The sequence below is a fragment of the Phalangium opilio genome, unplaced genomic scaffold, assembly GCF_054372755.1.
Source record: "Phalangium opilio isolate 3A_F unplaced genomic scaffold, DU_Popi_V2 ptg000352l_1, whole genome shotgun sequence".
NCBI classification, from domain to species: domain Eukaryota; kingdom Metazoa; phylum Arthropoda; class Arachnida; order Opiliones; family Phalangiidae; genus Phalangium; species Phalangium opilio.
Window position 1 is genome coordinate 3,115,643 of NW_028324228.1, and position 12,383 is coordinate 3,128,025.

General features: G+C 42.7%; 53 non-coding genes across 53 annotated transcripts; all 53 read left to right on the forward strand.

Annotated features, from left to right (window-relative positions):
• The first annotated feature begins 187 nt into the window (after positions 1-187).
• TRNAD-GUC (transfer RNA aspartic acid (anticodon GUC)) lies at positions 188-259 on the forward strand. Its single transcript has one exon. It is a non-coding gene; the product is annotated as a tRNA-Asp (tRNA).
• A 66-nt stretch (positions 260-325) lies between these two features.
• On the forward strand, positions 326-396 carry TRNAG-UCC (transfer RNA glycine (anticodon UCC)). Its single transcript has one exon. It is a non-coding gene; the product is annotated as a tRNA-Gly (tRNA).
• Positions 397-654: 258 nt separating this feature from the next.
• On the forward strand, positions 655-726 carry TRNAD-GUC (transfer RNA aspartic acid (anticodon GUC)). Its single transcript has one exon. It is a non-coding gene; the product is annotated as a tRNA-Asp (tRNA).
• Positions 727-792: 66 nt separating this feature from the next.
• TRNAG-UCC (transfer RNA glycine (anticodon UCC)) lies at positions 793-863 on the forward strand. The gene has a single exon. It is a non-coding gene; the product is annotated as a tRNA-Gly (tRNA).
• A 257-nt stretch (positions 864-1,120) lies between these two features.
• On the forward strand, positions 1,121-1,192 carry TRNAD-GUC (transfer RNA aspartic acid (anticodon GUC)). Its single transcript has one exon. It is a non-coding gene; the product is annotated as a tRNA-Asp (tRNA).
• Positions 1,193-1,258: 66 nt separating this feature from the next.
• TRNAG-UCC (transfer RNA glycine (anticodon UCC)) lies at positions 1,259-1,329 on the forward strand. Its single transcript has one exon. It is a non-coding gene; the product is annotated as a tRNA-Gly (tRNA).
• Positions 1,330-1,586: 257 nt separating this feature from the next.
• TRNAD-GUC (transfer RNA aspartic acid (anticodon GUC)) lies at positions 1,587-1,658 on the forward strand. Its single transcript has one exon. It is a non-coding gene; the product is annotated as a tRNA-Asp (tRNA).
• A 66-nt stretch (positions 1,659-1,724) lies between these two features.
• Positions 1,725-1,795, forward strand: TRNAG-UCC (transfer RNA glycine (anticodon UCC)). The gene has a single exon. It is a non-coding gene; the product is annotated as a tRNA-Gly (tRNA).
• Positions 1,796-2,053: 258 nt separating this feature from the next.
• On the forward strand, positions 2,054-2,125 carry TRNAD-GUC (transfer RNA aspartic acid (anticodon GUC)). The gene has a single exon. It is a non-coding gene; the product is annotated as a tRNA-Asp (tRNA).
• A 66-nt stretch (positions 2,126-2,191) lies between these two features.
• On the forward strand, positions 2,192-2,262 carry TRNAG-UCC (transfer RNA glycine (anticodon UCC)). The gene has a single exon. It is a non-coding gene; the product is annotated as a tRNA-Gly (tRNA).
• A 257-nt stretch (positions 2,263-2,519) lies between these two features.
• Positions 2,520-2,591, forward strand: TRNAD-GUC (transfer RNA aspartic acid (anticodon GUC)). Its single transcript has one exon. It is a non-coding gene; the product is annotated as a tRNA-Asp (tRNA).
• Positions 2,592-2,657: 66 nt separating this feature from the next.
• Positions 2,658-2,728, forward strand: TRNAG-UCC (transfer RNA glycine (anticodon UCC)). Its single transcript has one exon. It is a non-coding gene; the product is annotated as a tRNA-Gly (tRNA).
• Positions 2,729-2,985: 257 nt separating this feature from the next.
• Positions 2,986-3,057, forward strand: TRNAD-GUC (transfer RNA aspartic acid (anticodon GUC)). The gene has a single exon. It is a non-coding gene; the product is annotated as a tRNA-Asp (tRNA).
• Positions 3,058-3,123: 66 nt separating this feature from the next.
• On the forward strand, positions 3,124-3,194 carry TRNAG-UCC (transfer RNA glycine (anticodon UCC)). Its single transcript has one exon. It is a non-coding gene; the product is annotated as a tRNA-Gly (tRNA).
• A 258-nt stretch (positions 3,195-3,452) lies between these two features.
• On the forward strand, positions 3,453-3,524 carry TRNAD-GUC (transfer RNA aspartic acid (anticodon GUC)). Its single transcript has one exon. It is a non-coding gene; the product is annotated as a tRNA-Asp (tRNA).
• A 66-nt stretch (positions 3,525-3,590) lies between these two features.
• Positions 3,591-3,661, forward strand: TRNAG-UCC (transfer RNA glycine (anticodon UCC)). The gene has a single exon. It is a non-coding gene; the product is annotated as a tRNA-Gly (tRNA).
• A 257-nt stretch (positions 3,662-3,918) lies between these two features.
• Positions 3,919-3,990, forward strand: TRNAD-GUC (transfer RNA aspartic acid (anticodon GUC)). The gene has a single exon. It is a non-coding gene; the product is annotated as a tRNA-Asp (tRNA).
• A 66-nt stretch (positions 3,991-4,056) lies between these two features.
• Positions 4,057-4,127, forward strand: TRNAG-UCC (transfer RNA glycine (anticodon UCC)). Its single transcript has one exon. It is a non-coding gene; the product is annotated as a tRNA-Gly (tRNA).
• A 257-nt stretch (positions 4,128-4,384) lies between these two features.
• Positions 4,385-4,456, forward strand: TRNAD-GUC (transfer RNA aspartic acid (anticodon GUC)). Its single transcript has one exon. It is a non-coding gene; the product is annotated as a tRNA-Asp (tRNA).
• Positions 4,457-4,522: 66 nt separating this feature from the next.
• Positions 4,523-4,593, forward strand: TRNAG-UCC (transfer RNA glycine (anticodon UCC)). The gene has a single exon. It is a non-coding gene; the product is annotated as a tRNA-Gly (tRNA).
• Positions 4,594-4,850: 257 nt separating this feature from the next.
• On the forward strand, positions 4,851-4,922 carry TRNAD-GUC (transfer RNA aspartic acid (anticodon GUC)). Its single transcript has one exon. It is a non-coding gene; the product is annotated as a tRNA-Asp (tRNA).
• Positions 4,923-4,988: 66 nt separating this feature from the next.
• On the forward strand, positions 4,989-5,059 carry TRNAG-UCC (transfer RNA glycine (anticodon UCC)). Its single transcript has one exon. It is a non-coding gene; the product is annotated as a tRNA-Gly (tRNA).
• A 258-nt stretch (positions 5,060-5,317) lies between these two features.
• Positions 5,318-5,389, forward strand: TRNAD-GUC (transfer RNA aspartic acid (anticodon GUC)). Its single transcript has one exon. It is a non-coding gene; the product is annotated as a tRNA-Asp (tRNA).
• A 66-nt stretch (positions 5,390-5,455) lies between these two features.
• Positions 5,456-5,526, forward strand: TRNAG-UCC (transfer RNA glycine (anticodon UCC)). Its single transcript has one exon. It is a non-coding gene; the product is annotated as a tRNA-Gly (tRNA).
• A 258-nt stretch (positions 5,527-5,784) lies between these two features.
• TRNAD-GUC (transfer RNA aspartic acid (anticodon GUC)) lies at positions 5,785-5,856 on the forward strand. The gene has a single exon. It is a non-coding gene; the product is annotated as a tRNA-Asp (tRNA).
• Positions 5,857-5,922: 66 nt separating this feature from the next.
• TRNAG-UCC (transfer RNA glycine (anticodon UCC)) lies at positions 5,923-5,993 on the forward strand. Its single transcript has one exon. It is a non-coding gene; the product is annotated as a tRNA-Gly (tRNA).
• Positions 5,994-6,250: 257 nt separating this feature from the next.
• On the forward strand, positions 6,251-6,322 carry TRNAD-GUC (transfer RNA aspartic acid (anticodon GUC)). The gene has a single exon. It is a non-coding gene; the product is annotated as a tRNA-Asp (tRNA).
• Positions 6,323-6,388: 66 nt separating this feature from the next.
• TRNAG-UCC (transfer RNA glycine (anticodon UCC)) lies at positions 6,389-6,459 on the forward strand. The gene has a single exon. It is a non-coding gene; the product is annotated as a tRNA-Gly (tRNA).
• A 257-nt stretch (positions 6,460-6,716) lies between these two features.
• TRNAD-GUC (transfer RNA aspartic acid (anticodon GUC)) lies at positions 6,717-6,788 on the forward strand. The gene has a single exon. It is a non-coding gene; the product is annotated as a tRNA-Asp (tRNA).
• Positions 6,789-6,854: 66 nt separating this feature from the next.
• On the forward strand, positions 6,855-6,925 carry TRNAG-UCC (transfer RNA glycine (anticodon UCC)). Its single transcript has one exon. It is a non-coding gene; the product is annotated as a tRNA-Gly (tRNA).
• A 257-nt stretch (positions 6,926-7,182) lies between these two features.
• On the forward strand, positions 7,183-7,254 carry TRNAD-GUC (transfer RNA aspartic acid (anticodon GUC)). Its single transcript has one exon. It is a non-coding gene; the product is annotated as a tRNA-Asp (tRNA).
• A 66-nt stretch (positions 7,255-7,320) lies between these two features.
• TRNAG-UCC (transfer RNA glycine (anticodon UCC)) lies at positions 7,321-7,391 on the forward strand. The gene has a single exon. It is a non-coding gene; the product is annotated as a tRNA-Gly (tRNA).
• Positions 7,392-7,648: 257 nt separating this feature from the next.
• On the forward strand, positions 7,649-7,720 carry TRNAD-GUC (transfer RNA aspartic acid (anticodon GUC)). Its single transcript has one exon. It is a non-coding gene; the product is annotated as a tRNA-Asp (tRNA).
• Positions 7,721-7,786: 66 nt separating this feature from the next.
• Positions 7,787-7,857, forward strand: TRNAG-UCC (transfer RNA glycine (anticodon UCC)). The gene has a single exon. It is a non-coding gene; the product is annotated as a tRNA-Gly (tRNA).
• Positions 7,858-8,114: 257 nt separating this feature from the next.
• TRNAD-GUC (transfer RNA aspartic acid (anticodon GUC)) lies at positions 8,115-8,186 on the forward strand. Its single transcript has one exon. It is a non-coding gene; the product is annotated as a tRNA-Asp (tRNA).
• Positions 8,187-8,252: 66 nt separating this feature from the next.
• TRNAG-UCC (transfer RNA glycine (anticodon UCC)) lies at positions 8,253-8,323 on the forward strand. Its single transcript has one exon. It is a non-coding gene; the product is annotated as a tRNA-Gly (tRNA).
• Positions 8,324-8,580: 257 nt separating this feature from the next.
• Positions 8,581-8,652, forward strand: TRNAD-GUC (transfer RNA aspartic acid (anticodon GUC)). The gene has a single exon. It is a non-coding gene; the product is annotated as a tRNA-Asp (tRNA).
• Positions 8,653-8,718: 66 nt separating this feature from the next.
• On the forward strand, positions 8,719-8,789 carry TRNAG-UCC (transfer RNA glycine (anticodon UCC)). Its single transcript has one exon. It is a non-coding gene; the product is annotated as a tRNA-Gly (tRNA).
• Positions 8,790-9,046: 257 nt separating this feature from the next.
• On the forward strand, positions 9,047-9,118 carry TRNAD-GUC (transfer RNA aspartic acid (anticodon GUC)). The gene has a single exon. It is a non-coding gene; the product is annotated as a tRNA-Asp (tRNA).
• A 66-nt stretch (positions 9,119-9,184) lies between these two features.
• Positions 9,185-9,255, forward strand: TRNAG-UCC (transfer RNA glycine (anticodon UCC)). Its single transcript has one exon. It is a non-coding gene; the product is annotated as a tRNA-Gly (tRNA).
• Positions 9,256-9,512: 257 nt separating this feature from the next.
• TRNAD-GUC (transfer RNA aspartic acid (anticodon GUC)) lies at positions 9,513-9,584 on the forward strand. Its single transcript has one exon. It is a non-coding gene; the product is annotated as a tRNA-Asp (tRNA).
• A 66-nt stretch (positions 9,585-9,650) lies between these two features.
• TRNAG-UCC (transfer RNA glycine (anticodon UCC)) lies at positions 9,651-9,721 on the forward strand. Its single transcript has one exon. It is a non-coding gene; the product is annotated as a tRNA-Gly (tRNA).
• A 257-nt stretch (positions 9,722-9,978) lies between these two features.
• On the forward strand, positions 9,979-10,050 carry TRNAD-GUC (transfer RNA aspartic acid (anticodon GUC)). The gene has a single exon. It is a non-coding gene; the product is annotated as a tRNA-Asp (tRNA).
• Positions 10,051-10,116: 66 nt separating this feature from the next.
• On the forward strand, positions 10,117-10,187 carry TRNAG-UCC (transfer RNA glycine (anticodon UCC)). The gene has a single exon. It is a non-coding gene; the product is annotated as a tRNA-Gly (tRNA).
• A 257-nt stretch (positions 10,188-10,444) lies between these two features.
• Positions 10,445-10,516, forward strand: TRNAD-GUC (transfer RNA aspartic acid (anticodon GUC)). Its single transcript has one exon. It is a non-coding gene; the product is annotated as a tRNA-Asp (tRNA).
• A 66-nt stretch (positions 10,517-10,582) lies between these two features.
• Positions 10,583-10,653, forward strand: TRNAG-UCC (transfer RNA glycine (anticodon UCC)). The gene has a single exon. It is a non-coding gene; the product is annotated as a tRNA-Gly (tRNA).
• A 257-nt stretch (positions 10,654-10,910) lies between these two features.
• Positions 10,911-10,982, forward strand: TRNAD-GUC (transfer RNA aspartic acid (anticodon GUC)). Its single transcript has one exon. It is a non-coding gene; the product is annotated as a tRNA-Asp (tRNA).
• Positions 10,983-11,048: 66 nt separating this feature from the next.
• TRNAG-UCC (transfer RNA glycine (anticodon UCC)) lies at positions 11,049-11,119 on the forward strand. The gene has a single exon. It is a non-coding gene; the product is annotated as a tRNA-Gly (tRNA).
• Positions 11,120-11,376: 257 nt separating this feature from the next.
• TRNAD-GUC (transfer RNA aspartic acid (anticodon GUC)) lies at positions 11,377-11,448 on the forward strand. The gene has a single exon. It is a non-coding gene; the product is annotated as a tRNA-Asp (tRNA).
• Positions 11,449-11,514: 66 nt separating this feature from the next.
• Positions 11,515-11,585, forward strand: TRNAG-UCC (transfer RNA glycine (anticodon UCC)). Its single transcript has one exon. It is a non-coding gene; the product is annotated as a tRNA-Gly (tRNA).
• Positions 11,586-11,842: 257 nt separating this feature from the next.
• On the forward strand, positions 11,843-11,914 carry TRNAD-GUC (transfer RNA aspartic acid (anticodon GUC)). The gene has a single exon. It is a non-coding gene; the product is annotated as a tRNA-Asp (tRNA).
• A 66-nt stretch (positions 11,915-11,980) lies between these two features.
• Positions 11,981-12,051, forward strand: TRNAG-UCC (transfer RNA glycine (anticodon UCC)). The gene has a single exon. It is a non-coding gene; the product is annotated as a tRNA-Gly (tRNA).
• A 258-nt stretch (positions 12,052-12,309) lies between these two features.
• TRNAD-GUC (transfer RNA aspartic acid (anticodon GUC)) lies at positions 12,310-12,381 on the forward strand. The gene has a single exon. It is a non-coding gene; the product is annotated as a tRNA-Asp (tRNA).
• Positions 12,382-12,383: the final 2 nt, after the last annotated feature.

Here is a 12,383-nt window from a genome sequence, read left to right on the forward strand (position 1 = left end):
AAAAGTAAAGGGTTCAGAAATCGCCTTGACCATTATTTCTAGCGTAGAGTATTTTATTGGGTTACTTTTTCTTCAAACTCACTTTTTCATTTAATTAGTGACTATCGCGCATGCTCCGGGACTTAGCGAAAAAAATTCGGATAGAAGTACTATAAGTTTAAAAAACTGAGATAACCAATTTTACTCATCCTCGGTAGTATAGTGGTGAGTATCCTCGCCTGTCACGCGAGAGACCGGGGTTCGATTCCCCGCCGGGGAGCGGTTTTTTAAATGTACACTAATCTAGGCTTCTTTTGTGTGTCGTATCGAAGTGTGACCTATGCAAGCATCGGTAGTTCAATGGTAGAATTCTCGCCTTCCAAGCGGGAGGTCCGGGTTCGATTCCCGGCCGGTGCAAGCCGTACGATCTCGTTTCTTTGACTCTCAAAATCGTGCACATTTTTTGTAAAACCAATAACGTTTCTCGAAAAGTAAAGGGTTCAGAAATCGCCTTGACCATTATTTCTAGCGTAGAGTATTTTATTGGGTTTCTTTTTCTTCAAACTCACTTTTTCATTTAATTAGTGACTATCGCGCATGCTCCGGGACTTAGCGAAAAAAATTCGGATAGAAGTACTATAAGTTTAAAAAACTGAGATAACCAACTTTTACTCATCCTCGGTAGTATAGTGGTGAGTATCCTCGCCTGTCACGCGAGAGACCGGGGTTCGATTCCCCGCCGGGGAGCGGTTTATTATATGTATACTAATCTAGGCTTCTTTTGTGTGTCATATCGAAGTGTGACCTATGCAAGCATCGGTAGTTCAATGGTAGAATTCTCGCCTTCCAAGCGGGAGGTCCGGGTTCGATTCCCGGCCGGTGCAACCCGTACGATCTCGTTTCTTTGACTCTCAAAATCGTGCACATTTTTTGTAAAACCAATAACGTTTCTCGAAAAGTAAAGGGTTCAGAAATCGCCTTGACCATTATTTCTAGCGTAGAGTATTTTATTGGGTTTCTTTTTCTTCAAACTCACTTTTTCATTTAATTAGTGACTATCGCGCATGCTCCGGGACTTAGCGAAAAAAATTCGGATAGAAGTACTATAAGTTTAAAAAACTGAGATAACCAATTTTACTCATCCTCGGTAGTATAGTGGTGAGTATCCTCGCCTGTCACGCGAGAGACCGGGGTTCGATTCCCCGCCGGGGAGCGGTTTTTTAAATGTACACTAATCTAGGCTTCTTTTGTGTGTCGTATCGAAGTGTGACCTATGCAAGCATCGGTAGTTCAATGGTAGAATTCTCGCCTTCCAAGCGGGAGGTCCGGGTTCGATTCCCGGCCGGTGCAAGCCGTACGATCTCGTTTCTTTGACTCTCAAAATCGTGCACATTTTTTGTAAAACCAATAACGTTTCTCGAAAAGTAAAGGGTTCAGAAATCGCCTTGACTATTATTTCTAGCGTAGAGTATTTTATTGGGTTTCTTTTTCTTCAAACTCACTTTTTCATTTAATTAGTGACTATCGCGCATGCTCCGGGACTTAGCGAAAAAAATTCGGATAGAAGTACTATAAGTTTAAAAAACTGAGATAACCAATTTTACTCATCCTCGGTAGTATAGTGGTGAGTATCCTCGCCTGTCACGCGAGAGACCGGGGTTCGATTCCCCGCCGGGGAGCGGTTTATTATATGTATACTAATCTAGGCTTCTTTTGTGTGTCATATCGAAGTGTGACCTATGCAAGCATCGGTAGTTCAATGGTAGAATTCTCGCCTTCCAAGCGGGAGGTCCGGGTTCGATTCCCGGCTGGTGCAACCCGTACGATCTCGTTTCTTTGACTCTCAAAATCGTGCACATTTTTTGTAAAACCAATAACGTTTCTCGAAAAGTAAAGGGTTCAGAAATCGCCTTGACCATTATTTCTAGCGTAGAGTATTTTATTGGGTTACTTTTTCTTCAAACTCACTTTTTCATTTAATTAGTGACTATCGCGCATGCTCCGGGACTTAGCGAAAAAAATTCGGATAGAAGTACTATAAGTTTAAAAAACTGAGATAACCAACTTTTACTCATCCTCGGTAGTATAGTGGTGAGTATCCTCGCCTGTCACGCGAGAGACCGGGGTTCGATTCCCCGCCGGGGAGCGGTTTATTATATGTATACTAATCTAGGCTTCTTTTGTGTGTCATATCGAAGTGTGACCTATGCAAGCATCGGTAGTTCAATGGTAGAATTCTCGCCTTCCAAGCGGGAGGTCCGGGTTCGATTCCCGGCCGGTGCAACCCGTACGATCTCGTTTCTTTGACTCTCAAAATCGTGCACATTTTTTGTAAAACCAATAACGTTTCTCGAAAAGTAAAGGGTTCAGAAATCGCCTTGACCATTATTTCTAGCGTAGAGTATTTTATTGGGTTTCTTTTTCTTCAAACTCACTTTTTCATTTAATTAGTGACTATCGCGCATGCTCCGGGACTTAGCGAAAAAAATTCGGATAGAAGTACTATAAGTTTAAAAAACTGAGATAACCAATTTTACTCATCCTCGGTAGTATAGTGGTGAGTATCCTCGCCTGTCACGCGAGAGACCGGGGTTCGATTCCCCGCCGGGGAGCGGTTTTTTAAATGTACACTAATCTAGGCTTCTTTTGTGTGTCGTATCGAAGTGTGACCTATGCAAGCATCGGTAGTTCAATGGTAGAATTCTCGCCTTCCAAGCGGGAGGTCCGGGTTCGATTCCCGGCCGGTGCAAGCCGTACGATCTCGTTTCTTTGACTCTCAAAATCGTGCACATTTTTTGTAAAACCAATAACGTTTCTCGAAAAGTAAAGGGTTCAGAAATCGCCTTGACTATTATTTCTAGCGTAGAGTATTTTATTGGGTTTCTTTTTCTTCAAACTCACTTTTTCATTTAATTAGTGACTATCGCGCATGCTCCGGGACTTAGCGAAAAAAATTCGGATAGAAGTACTATAAGTTTAAAAAACTGAGATAACCAATTTTACTCATCCTCGGTAGTATAGTGGTGAGTATCCTCGCCTGTCACGCGAGAGACCGGGGTTCGATTCCCCGCCGGGGAGCGGTTTATTATATGTATACTAATCTAGGCTTCTTTTGTGTGTCATATCGAAGTGTGACCTATGCAAGCATCGGTAGTTCAATGGTAGAATTCTCGCCTTCCAAGCGGGAGGTCCGGGTTCGATTCCCGGCTGGTGCAACCCGTACGATCTCGTTTCTTTGACTCTCAAAATCGTGCACATTTTTTGTAAAACCAATAACGTTTCTCGAAAAGTAAAGGGTTCAGAAATCGCCTTGACCATTATTTCTAGCGTAGAGTATTTTATTGGGTTACTTTTTCTTCAAACTCACTTTTTCATTTAATTAGTGACTATCGCGCATGCTCCGGGACTTAGCGAAAAAAATTCGGATAGAAGTACTATAAGTTTAAAAAACTGAGATAACCAACTTTTACTCATCCTCGGTAGTATAGTGGTGAGTATCCTCGCCTGTCACGCGAGAGACCGGGGTTCGATTCCCCGCCGGGGAGCGGTTTATTATATGTATACTAATCTAGGCTTCTTTTGTGTGTCATATCGAAGTGTGACCTATGCAAGCATCGGTAGTTCAATGGTAGAATTCTCGCCTTCCAAGCGGGAGGTCCGGGTTCGATTCCCGGCCGGTGCAACCCGTACGATCTCGTTTCTTTGACTCTCAAAATCGTGCACATTTTTTGTAAAACCAATAACGTTTCTCGAAAAGTAAAGGGTTCAGAAATCGCCTTGACCATTATTTCTAGCGTAGAGTATTTTATTGGGTTTCTTTTTCTTCAAACTCACTTTTTCATTTAATTAGTGACTATCGCGCATGCTCCGGGACTTAGCGAAAAAAATTCGGATAGAAGTACTATAAGTTTAAAAAACTGAGATAACCAATTTTACTCATCCTCGGTAGTATAGTGGTGAGTATCCTCGCCTGTCACGCGAGAGACCGGGGTTCGATTCCCCGCCGGGGAGCGGTTTTTTAAATGTACACTAATCTAGGCTTCTTTTGTGTGTCGTATCGAAGTGTGACCTATGCAAGCATCGGTAGTTCAATGGTAGAATTCTCGCCTTCCAAGCGGGAGGTCCGGGTTCGATTCCCGGCCGGTGCAAGCCGTACGATCTCGTTTCTTTGACTCTCAAAATCGTGCACATTTTTTGTAAAACCAATAACGTTTCTCGAAAAGTAAAGGGTTCAGAAATCGCCTTGACTATTATTTCTAGCGTAGAGTATTTTATTGGGTTTCTTTTTCTTCAAACTCACTTTTTCATTTAATTAGTGACTATCGCGCATGCTCCGGGACTTAGCGAAAAAAATTCGGATAGAAGTACTATAAGTTTAAAAAACTGAGATAACCAATTTTACTCATCCTCGGTAGTATAGTGGTGAGTATCCTCGCCTGTCACGCGAGAGACCGGGGTTCGATTCCCCGCCGGGGAGCGGTTTATTATATGTATACTAATCTAGGCTTCTTTTGTGTGTCATATCGAAGTGTGACCTATGCAAGCATCGGTAGTTCAATGGTAGAATTCTCGCCTTCCAAGCGGGAGGTCCGGGTTCGATTCCCGGCTGGTGCAACCCGTACGATATCGTTTCTTTGACTCTCAAAATCGTGCACATTTTTTGTAAAACCAATAACGTTTCTCGAAAAGTAAAGGGTTCAGAAATCGCCTTGACCATTATTTCTAGCGTAGAGTATTTTATTGGGTTACTTTTTCTTCAAACTCACTTTTTCATTTAATTAGTGACTATCGCGCATGCTCCGGGACTTAGCGAAAAAAATTCGGATAGAAGTACTATAAGTTTAAAAAACTGAGATAACCAATTTTACTCATCCTCGGTAGTATAGTGGTGAGTATCCTCGCCTGTCACGCGAGAGACCGGGGTTCGATTCCCCGCCGGGGAGCGGTTTTTTAAATGTACACTAATCTAGGCTTCTTTTGTGTGTCGTATCGAAGTGTGACCTATGCAAGCATCGGTAGTTCAATGGTAGAATTCTCGCCTTCCAAGCGGGAGGTCCGGGTTCGATTCCCGGCCGGTGCAAGCCGTACGATCTCGTTTCTTTGACTCTCAAAATCGTGCACATTTTTTGTAAAACCAATAACGTTTCTCGAAAAGTAAAGGGTTCAGAAATCGCCTTGACCATTATTTCTAGCGTAGAGTATTTTATTGGGTTACTTTTTCTTCAAACTCACTTTTTCATTTAATTAGTGACTATCGCGCATGCTCCGGGACTTAGCGAAAAAAATTCGGATAGAAGTACTATAAGTTTGAAAAACTGAGATAACCAACTTTTATTCATCCTCGGTAGTATAGTGGTGAGTATCCTCGCCTGTCACGCGAGAGACCGGGGTTCGATTCCCCGCCGGGGAGCGGTTTTTTAAATGTATACTAATCTAGGCTTCTTTTGTGTGTCATATCGAAGTGTGACCTATGCAAGCATCGGTAGTTCAATGGTAGAATTCTCGCCTTCCAAGCGGGAGGTCCGGGTTCGATTCCCGGCCGGTGCAAGCCGTACGATCTCGTTTCTTTGACTCTCAAAATCGTGCACATTTTTTGTAAAACCAATAACGTTTCTCGAAAAGTAAAGGGTTCAGAAATCGCCTTGACTATTATTTCTAGCGTAGAGTATTTTATTGGGTTACTTTTTCTTCAAACTCACTTTTTCATTTAATTAGTGACTATCGCGCATGCTCCGGGACTTAGCGAAAAAAATTCGGATAGAAGTACTATAAGTTTGAAAAACTGAGATAACCAACTTTTATTCATCCTCGGTAGTATAGTGGTGAGTATCCTCGCCTGTCACGCGAGAGACCGGGGTTCGATTCCCCGCCGGGGAGCGGTTTATTATATGTATACTAATCTAGGCTTCTTTTGTGTGTCATATCGAAGTGTGACCTATGCAAGCATCGGTAGTTCAATGGTAGAATTCTCGCCTTCCAAGCGGGAGGTCCGGGTTCGATTCCCGGCCGGTGCAACCCGTACGATCTCGTTTCTTTGACTCTCAAAATCGTGCACATTTTTTGTAAAACCAATAACGTTTCTCGAAAAGTAAAGGGTTCAGAAATCGCCTTGACCATTATTTCTAGCGTAGAGTATTTTATTGGGTTTCTTTTTCTTCAAACTCACTTTTTCATTTAATTAGTGACTATCGCGCATGCTCCGGGACTTAGCGAAAAAAATTCGGATAGAAGTACTATAAGTTTAAAAAACTGAGATAACCAATTTTACTCATCCTCGGTAGTATAGTGGTGAGTATCCTCGCCTGTCACGCGAGAGACCGGGGTTCGATTCCCCGCCGGGGAGCGGTTTTTTAAATGTACACTAATCTAGGCTTCTTTTGTGTGTCGTATCGAAGTGTGACCTATGCAAGCATCGGTAGTTCAATGGTAGAATTCTCGCCTTCCAAGCGGGAGGTCCGGGTTCGATTCCCGGCCGGTGCAAGCCGTACGATCTCGTTTCTTTGACTCTCAAAATCGTGCACATTTTTTGTAAAACCAATAACGTTTCTCGAAAAGTAAAGGGTTCAGAAATCGCCTTGACTATTATTTCTAGCGTAGAGTATTTTATTGGGTTTCTTTTTCTTCAAACTCACTTTTTCATTTAATTAGTGACTATCGCGCATGCTCCGGGACTTAGCGAAAAAAATTCGGATAGAAGTACTATAAGTTTAAAAAACTGAGATAACCAATTTTACTCATCCTCGGTAGTATAGTGGTGAGTATCCTCGCCTGTCACGCGAGAGACCGGGGTTCGATTCCCCGCCGGGGAGCGGTTTATTATATGTATACTAATCTAGGCTTCTTTTGTGTGTCATATCGAAGTGTGACCTATGCAAGCATCGGTAGTTCAATGGTAGAATTCTCGCCTTCCAAGCGGGAGGTCCGGGTTCGATTCCCGGCTGGTGCAACCCGTACGATCTCGTTTCTTTGACTCTCAAAATCGTGCACATTTTTTGTAAAACCAATAACGTTTCTCGAAAAGTAAAGGGTTCAGAAATCGCCTTGACCATTATTTCTAGCGTAGAGTATTTTATTGGGTTTCTTTTTCTTCAAACTCACTTTTTCATTTAATTAGTGACTATCGCGCATGCTCCGGGACTTAGCGAAAAAAATTCGGATAGAAGTACTATAAGTTTAAAAAACTGAGATAACCAATTTTACTCATCCTCGGTAGTATAGTGGTGAGTATCCTCGCCTGTCACGCGAGAGACCGGGGTTCGATTCCCCGCCGGGGAGCGGTTTTTTAAATGTACACTAATCTAGGCTTCTTTTGTGTGTCGTATCGAAGTGTGACCTATGCAAGCATCGGTAGTTCAATGGTAGAATTCTCGCCTTCCAAGCGGGAGGTCCGGGTTCGATTCCCGGCCGGTGCAAGCCGTACGATCTCGTTTCTTTGACTCTCAAAATCGTGCACATTTTTTGTAAAACCAATAACGTTTCTCGAAAAGTAAAGGGTTCAGAAATCGCCTTGACTATTATTTCTAGCGTAGAGTATTTTATTGGGTTTCTTTTTCTTCAAACTCACTTTTTCATTTAATTAGTGACTATCGCGCATGCTCCGGGACTTAGCGAAAAAAATTCGGATAGAAGTACTATAAGTTTAAAAAACTGAGATAACCAATTTTACTCATCCTCGGTAGTATAGTGGTGAGTATCCTCGCCTGTCACGCGAGAGACCGGGGTTCGATTCCCCGCCGGGGAGCGGTTTATTATATGTATACTAATCTAGGCTTCTTTTGTGTGTCATATCGAAGTGTGACCTATGCAAGCATCGGTAGTTCAATGGTAGAATTCTCGCCTTCCAAGCGGGAGGTCCGGGTTCGATTCCCGGCTGGTGCAACCCGTACGATCTCGTTTCTTTGACTCTCAAAATCGTGCACATTTTTTGTAAAACCAATAACGTTTCTCGAAAAGTAAAGGGTTCAGAAATCGCCTTGACCATTATTTCTAGCGTAGAGTATTTTATTGGGTTTCTTTTTCTTCAAACTCACTTTTTCATTTAATTAGTGACTATCGCGCATGCTCCGGGACTTAGCGAAAAAAATTCGGATAGAAGTACTATAAGTTTAAAAAACTGAGATAACCAATTTTACTCATCCTCGGTAGTATAGTGGTGAGTATCCTCGCCTGTCACGCGAGAGACCGGGGTTCGATTCCCCGCCGGGGAGCGGTTTTTTAAATGTACACTAATCTAGGCTTCTTTTGTGTGTCGTATCGAAGTGTGACCTATGCAAGCATCGGTAGTTCAATGGTAGAATTCTCGCCTTCCAAGCGGGAGGTCCGGGTTCGATTCCCGGCCGGTGCAAGCCGTACGATCTCGTTTCTTTGACTCTCAAAATCGTGCACATTTTTTGTAAAACCAATAACGTTTCTCGAAAAGTAAAGGGTTCAGAAATCGCCTTGACTATTATTTCTAGCGTAGAGTATTTTATTGGGTTTCTTTTTCTTCAAACTCACTTTTTCATTTAATTAGTGACTATCGCGCATGCTCCGGGACTTAGCGAAAAAAATTCGGATAGAAGTACTATAAGTTTAAAAAACTGAGATAACCAATTTTACTCATCCTCGGTAGTATAGTGGTGAGTATCCTCGCCTGTCACGCGAGAGACCGGGGTTCGATTCCCCGCCGGGGAGCGGTTTATTATATGTATACTAATCTAGGCTTCTTTTGTGTGTCATATCGAAGTGTGACCTATGCAAGCATCGGTAGTTCAATGGTAGAATTCTCGCCTTCCAAGCGGGAGGTCCGGGTTCGATTCCCGGCTGGTGCAACCCGTACGATCTCGTTTCTTTGACTCTCAAAATCGTGCACATTTTTTGTAAAACCAATAACGTTTCTCGAAAAGTAAAGGGTTCAGAAATCGCCTTGACCATTATTTCTAGCGTAGAGTATTTTATTGGGTTTCTTTTTCTTCAAACTCACTTTTTCATTTAATTAGTGACTATCGCGCATGCTCCGGGACTTAGCGAAAAAAATTCGGATAGAAGTACTATAAGTTTAAAAAACTGAGATAACCAATTTTACTCATCCTCGGTAGTATAGTGGTGAGTATCCTCGCCTGTCACGCGAGAGACCGGGGTTCGATTCCCCGCCGGGGAGCGGTTTTTTAAATGTACACTAATCTAGGCTTCTTTTGTGTGTCGTATCGAAGTGTGACCTATGCAAGCATCGGTAGTTCAATGGTAGAATTCTCGCCTTCCAAGCGGGAGGTCCGGGTTCGATTCCCGGCCGGTGCAAGCCGTACGATCTCGTTTCTTTGACTCTCAAAATCGTGCACATTTTTTGTAAAACCAATAACGTTTCTCGAAAAGTAAAGGGTTCAGAAATCGCCTTGACTATTATTTCTAGCGTAGAGTATTTTATTGGGTTTCTTTTTCTTCAAACTCACTTTTTCATTTAATTAGTGACTATCGCGCATGCTCCGGGACTTAGCGAAAAAAATTCGGATAGAAGTACTATAAGTTTAAAAAACTGAGATAACCAATTTTACTCATCCTCGGTAGTATAGTGGTGAGTATCCTCGCCTGTCACGCGAGAGACCGGGGTTCGATTCCCCGCCGGGGAGCGGTTTATTATATGTATACTAATCTAGGCTTCTTTTGTGTGTCATATCGAAGTGTGACCTATGCAAGCATCGGTAGTTCAATGGTAGAATTCTCGCCTTCCAAGCGGGAGGTCCGGGTTCGATTCCCGGCTGGTGCAACCCGTACGATCTCGTTTCTTTGACTCTCAAAATCGTGCACATTTTTTGTAAAACCAATAACGTTTCTCGAAAAGTAAAGGGTTCAGAAATCGCCTTGACCATTATTTCTAGCGTAGAGTATTTTATTGGGTTTCTTTTTCTTCAAACTCACTTTTTCATTTAATTAGTGACTATCGCGCATGCTCCGGGACTTAGCGAAAAAAATTCGGATAGAAGTACTATAAGTTTAAAAAACTGAGATAACCAATTTTACTCATCCTCGGTAGTATAGTGGTGAGTATCCTCGCCTGTCACGCGAGAGACCGGGGTTCGATTCCCCGCCGGGGAGCGGTTTTTTAAATGTACACTAATCTAGGCTTCTTTTGTGTGTCGTATCGAAGTGTGACCTATGCAAGCATCGGTAGTTCAATGGTAGAATTCTCGCCTTCCAAGCGGGAGGTCCGGGTTCGATTCCCGGCCGGTGCAAGCCGTACGATCTCGTTTCTTTGACTCTCAAAATCGTGCACATTTTTTGTAAAACCAATAACGTTTCTCGAAAAGTAAAGGGTTCAGAAATCGCCTTGACTATTATTTCTAGCGTAGAGTATTTTATTGGGTTTCTTTTTCTTCAAACTCACTTTTTCATTTAATTAGTGACTATCGCGCATGCTCCGGGACTTAGCGAAAAAAATTCGGATAGAAGTACTATAAGTTTAAAAAACTGAGATAACCAATTTTACTCATCCTCGGTAGTATAGTGGTGAGTATCCTCGCCTGTCACGCGAGAGACCGGGGTTCGATTCCCCGCCGGGGAGCGGTTTATTATATGTATACTAATCTAGGCTTCTTTTGTGTGTCATATCGAAGTGTGACCTATGCAAGCATCGGTAGTTCAATGGTAGAATTCTCGCCTTCCAAGCGGGAGGTCCGGGTTCGATTCCCGGCTGGTGCAACCCGTACGATCTCGTTTCTTTGACTCTCAAAATCGTGCACATTTTTTGTAAAACCAATAACGTTTCTCGAAAAGTAAAGGGTTCAGAAATCGCCTTGACCATTATTTCTAGCGTAGAGTATTTTATTGGGTTTCTTTTTCTTCAAACTCACTTTTTCATTTAATTAGTGACTATCGCGCATGCTCCGGGACTTAGCGAAAAAAATTCGGATAGAAGTACTATAAGTTTAAAAAACTGAGATAACCAATTTTACTCATCCTCGGTAGTATAGTGGTGAGTATCCTCGCCTGTCACGCGAGAGACCGGGGTTCGATTCCCCGCCGGGGAGCGGTTTTTTAAATGTACACTAATCTAGGCTTCTTTTGTGTGTCGTATCGAAGTGTGACCTATGCAAGCATCGGTAGTTCAATGGTAGAATTCTCGCCTTCCAAGCGGGAGGTCCGGGTTCGATTCCCGGCCGGTGCAAGCCGTACGATCTCGTTTCTTTGACTCTCAAAATCGTGCACATTTTTTGTAAAACCAATAACGTTTCTCGAAAAGTAAAGGGTTCAGAAATCGCCTTGACTATTATTTCTAGCGTAGAGTATTTTATTGGGTTTCTTTTTCTTCAAACTCACTTTTTCATTTAATTAGTGACTATCGCGCATGCTCCGGGACTTAGCGAAAAAAATTCGGATAGAAGTACTATAAGTTTAAAAAACTGAGATAACCAATTTTACTCATCCTCGGTAGTATAGTGGTGAGTATCCTCGCCTGTCACGCGAGAGACCGGGGTTCGATTCCCCGCCGGGGAGCGGTTTATTATATGTATACTAATCTAGGCTTCTTTTGTGTGTCATATCGAAGTGTGACCTATGCAAGCATCGGTAGTTCAATGGTAGAATTCTCGCCTTCCAAGCGGGAGGTCCGGGTTCGATTCCCGGCTGGTGCAACCCGTACGATCTCGTTTCTTTGACTCTCAAAATCGTGCACATTTTTTGTAAAACCAATAACGTTTCTCGAAAAGTAAAGGGTTCAGAAATCGCCTTGACCATTATTTCTAGCGTAGAGTATTTTATTGGGTTTCTTTTTCTTCAAACTCACTTTTTCATTTAATTAGTGACTATCGCGCATGCTCCGGGACTTAGCGAAAAAAATTCGGATAGAAGTACTATAAGTTTAAAAAACTGAGATAACCAATTTTACTCATCCTCGGTAGTATAGTGGTGAGTATCCTCGCCTGTCACGCGAGAGACCGGGGTTCGATTCCCCGCCGGGGAGCGGTTTTTTAAATGTACACTAATCTAGGCTTCTTTTGTGTGTCGTATCGAAGTGTGACCTATGCAAGCATCGGTAGTTCAATGGTAGAATTCTCGCCTTCCAAGCGGGAGGTCCGGGTTCGATTCCCGGCTGGTGCAACCCGTACGATCTCGTTTCTTTGACTCTCAAAATCGTGCACATTTTTTGTAAAACCAATAACGTTTCTCGAAAAGTAAAGGGTTCAGAAATCGCCTTGACCATTATTTCTAGCGTAGAGTATTTTATTGGGTTACTTTTTCTTCAAACTCACTTTTTCATTTAATTAGTGACTATCGCGCATGCTCCGGGACTTAGCGAAAAAAATTCGGATAGAAGTACTATAAGTTTGAAAAACTGAGATAACCAACTTTTATTCATCCTCGGTAGTATAGTGGTGAGTATCCTCGCCTGTCACGCGAGAGACCGGGGTTCGATTCCCCGCCGGGGAGCG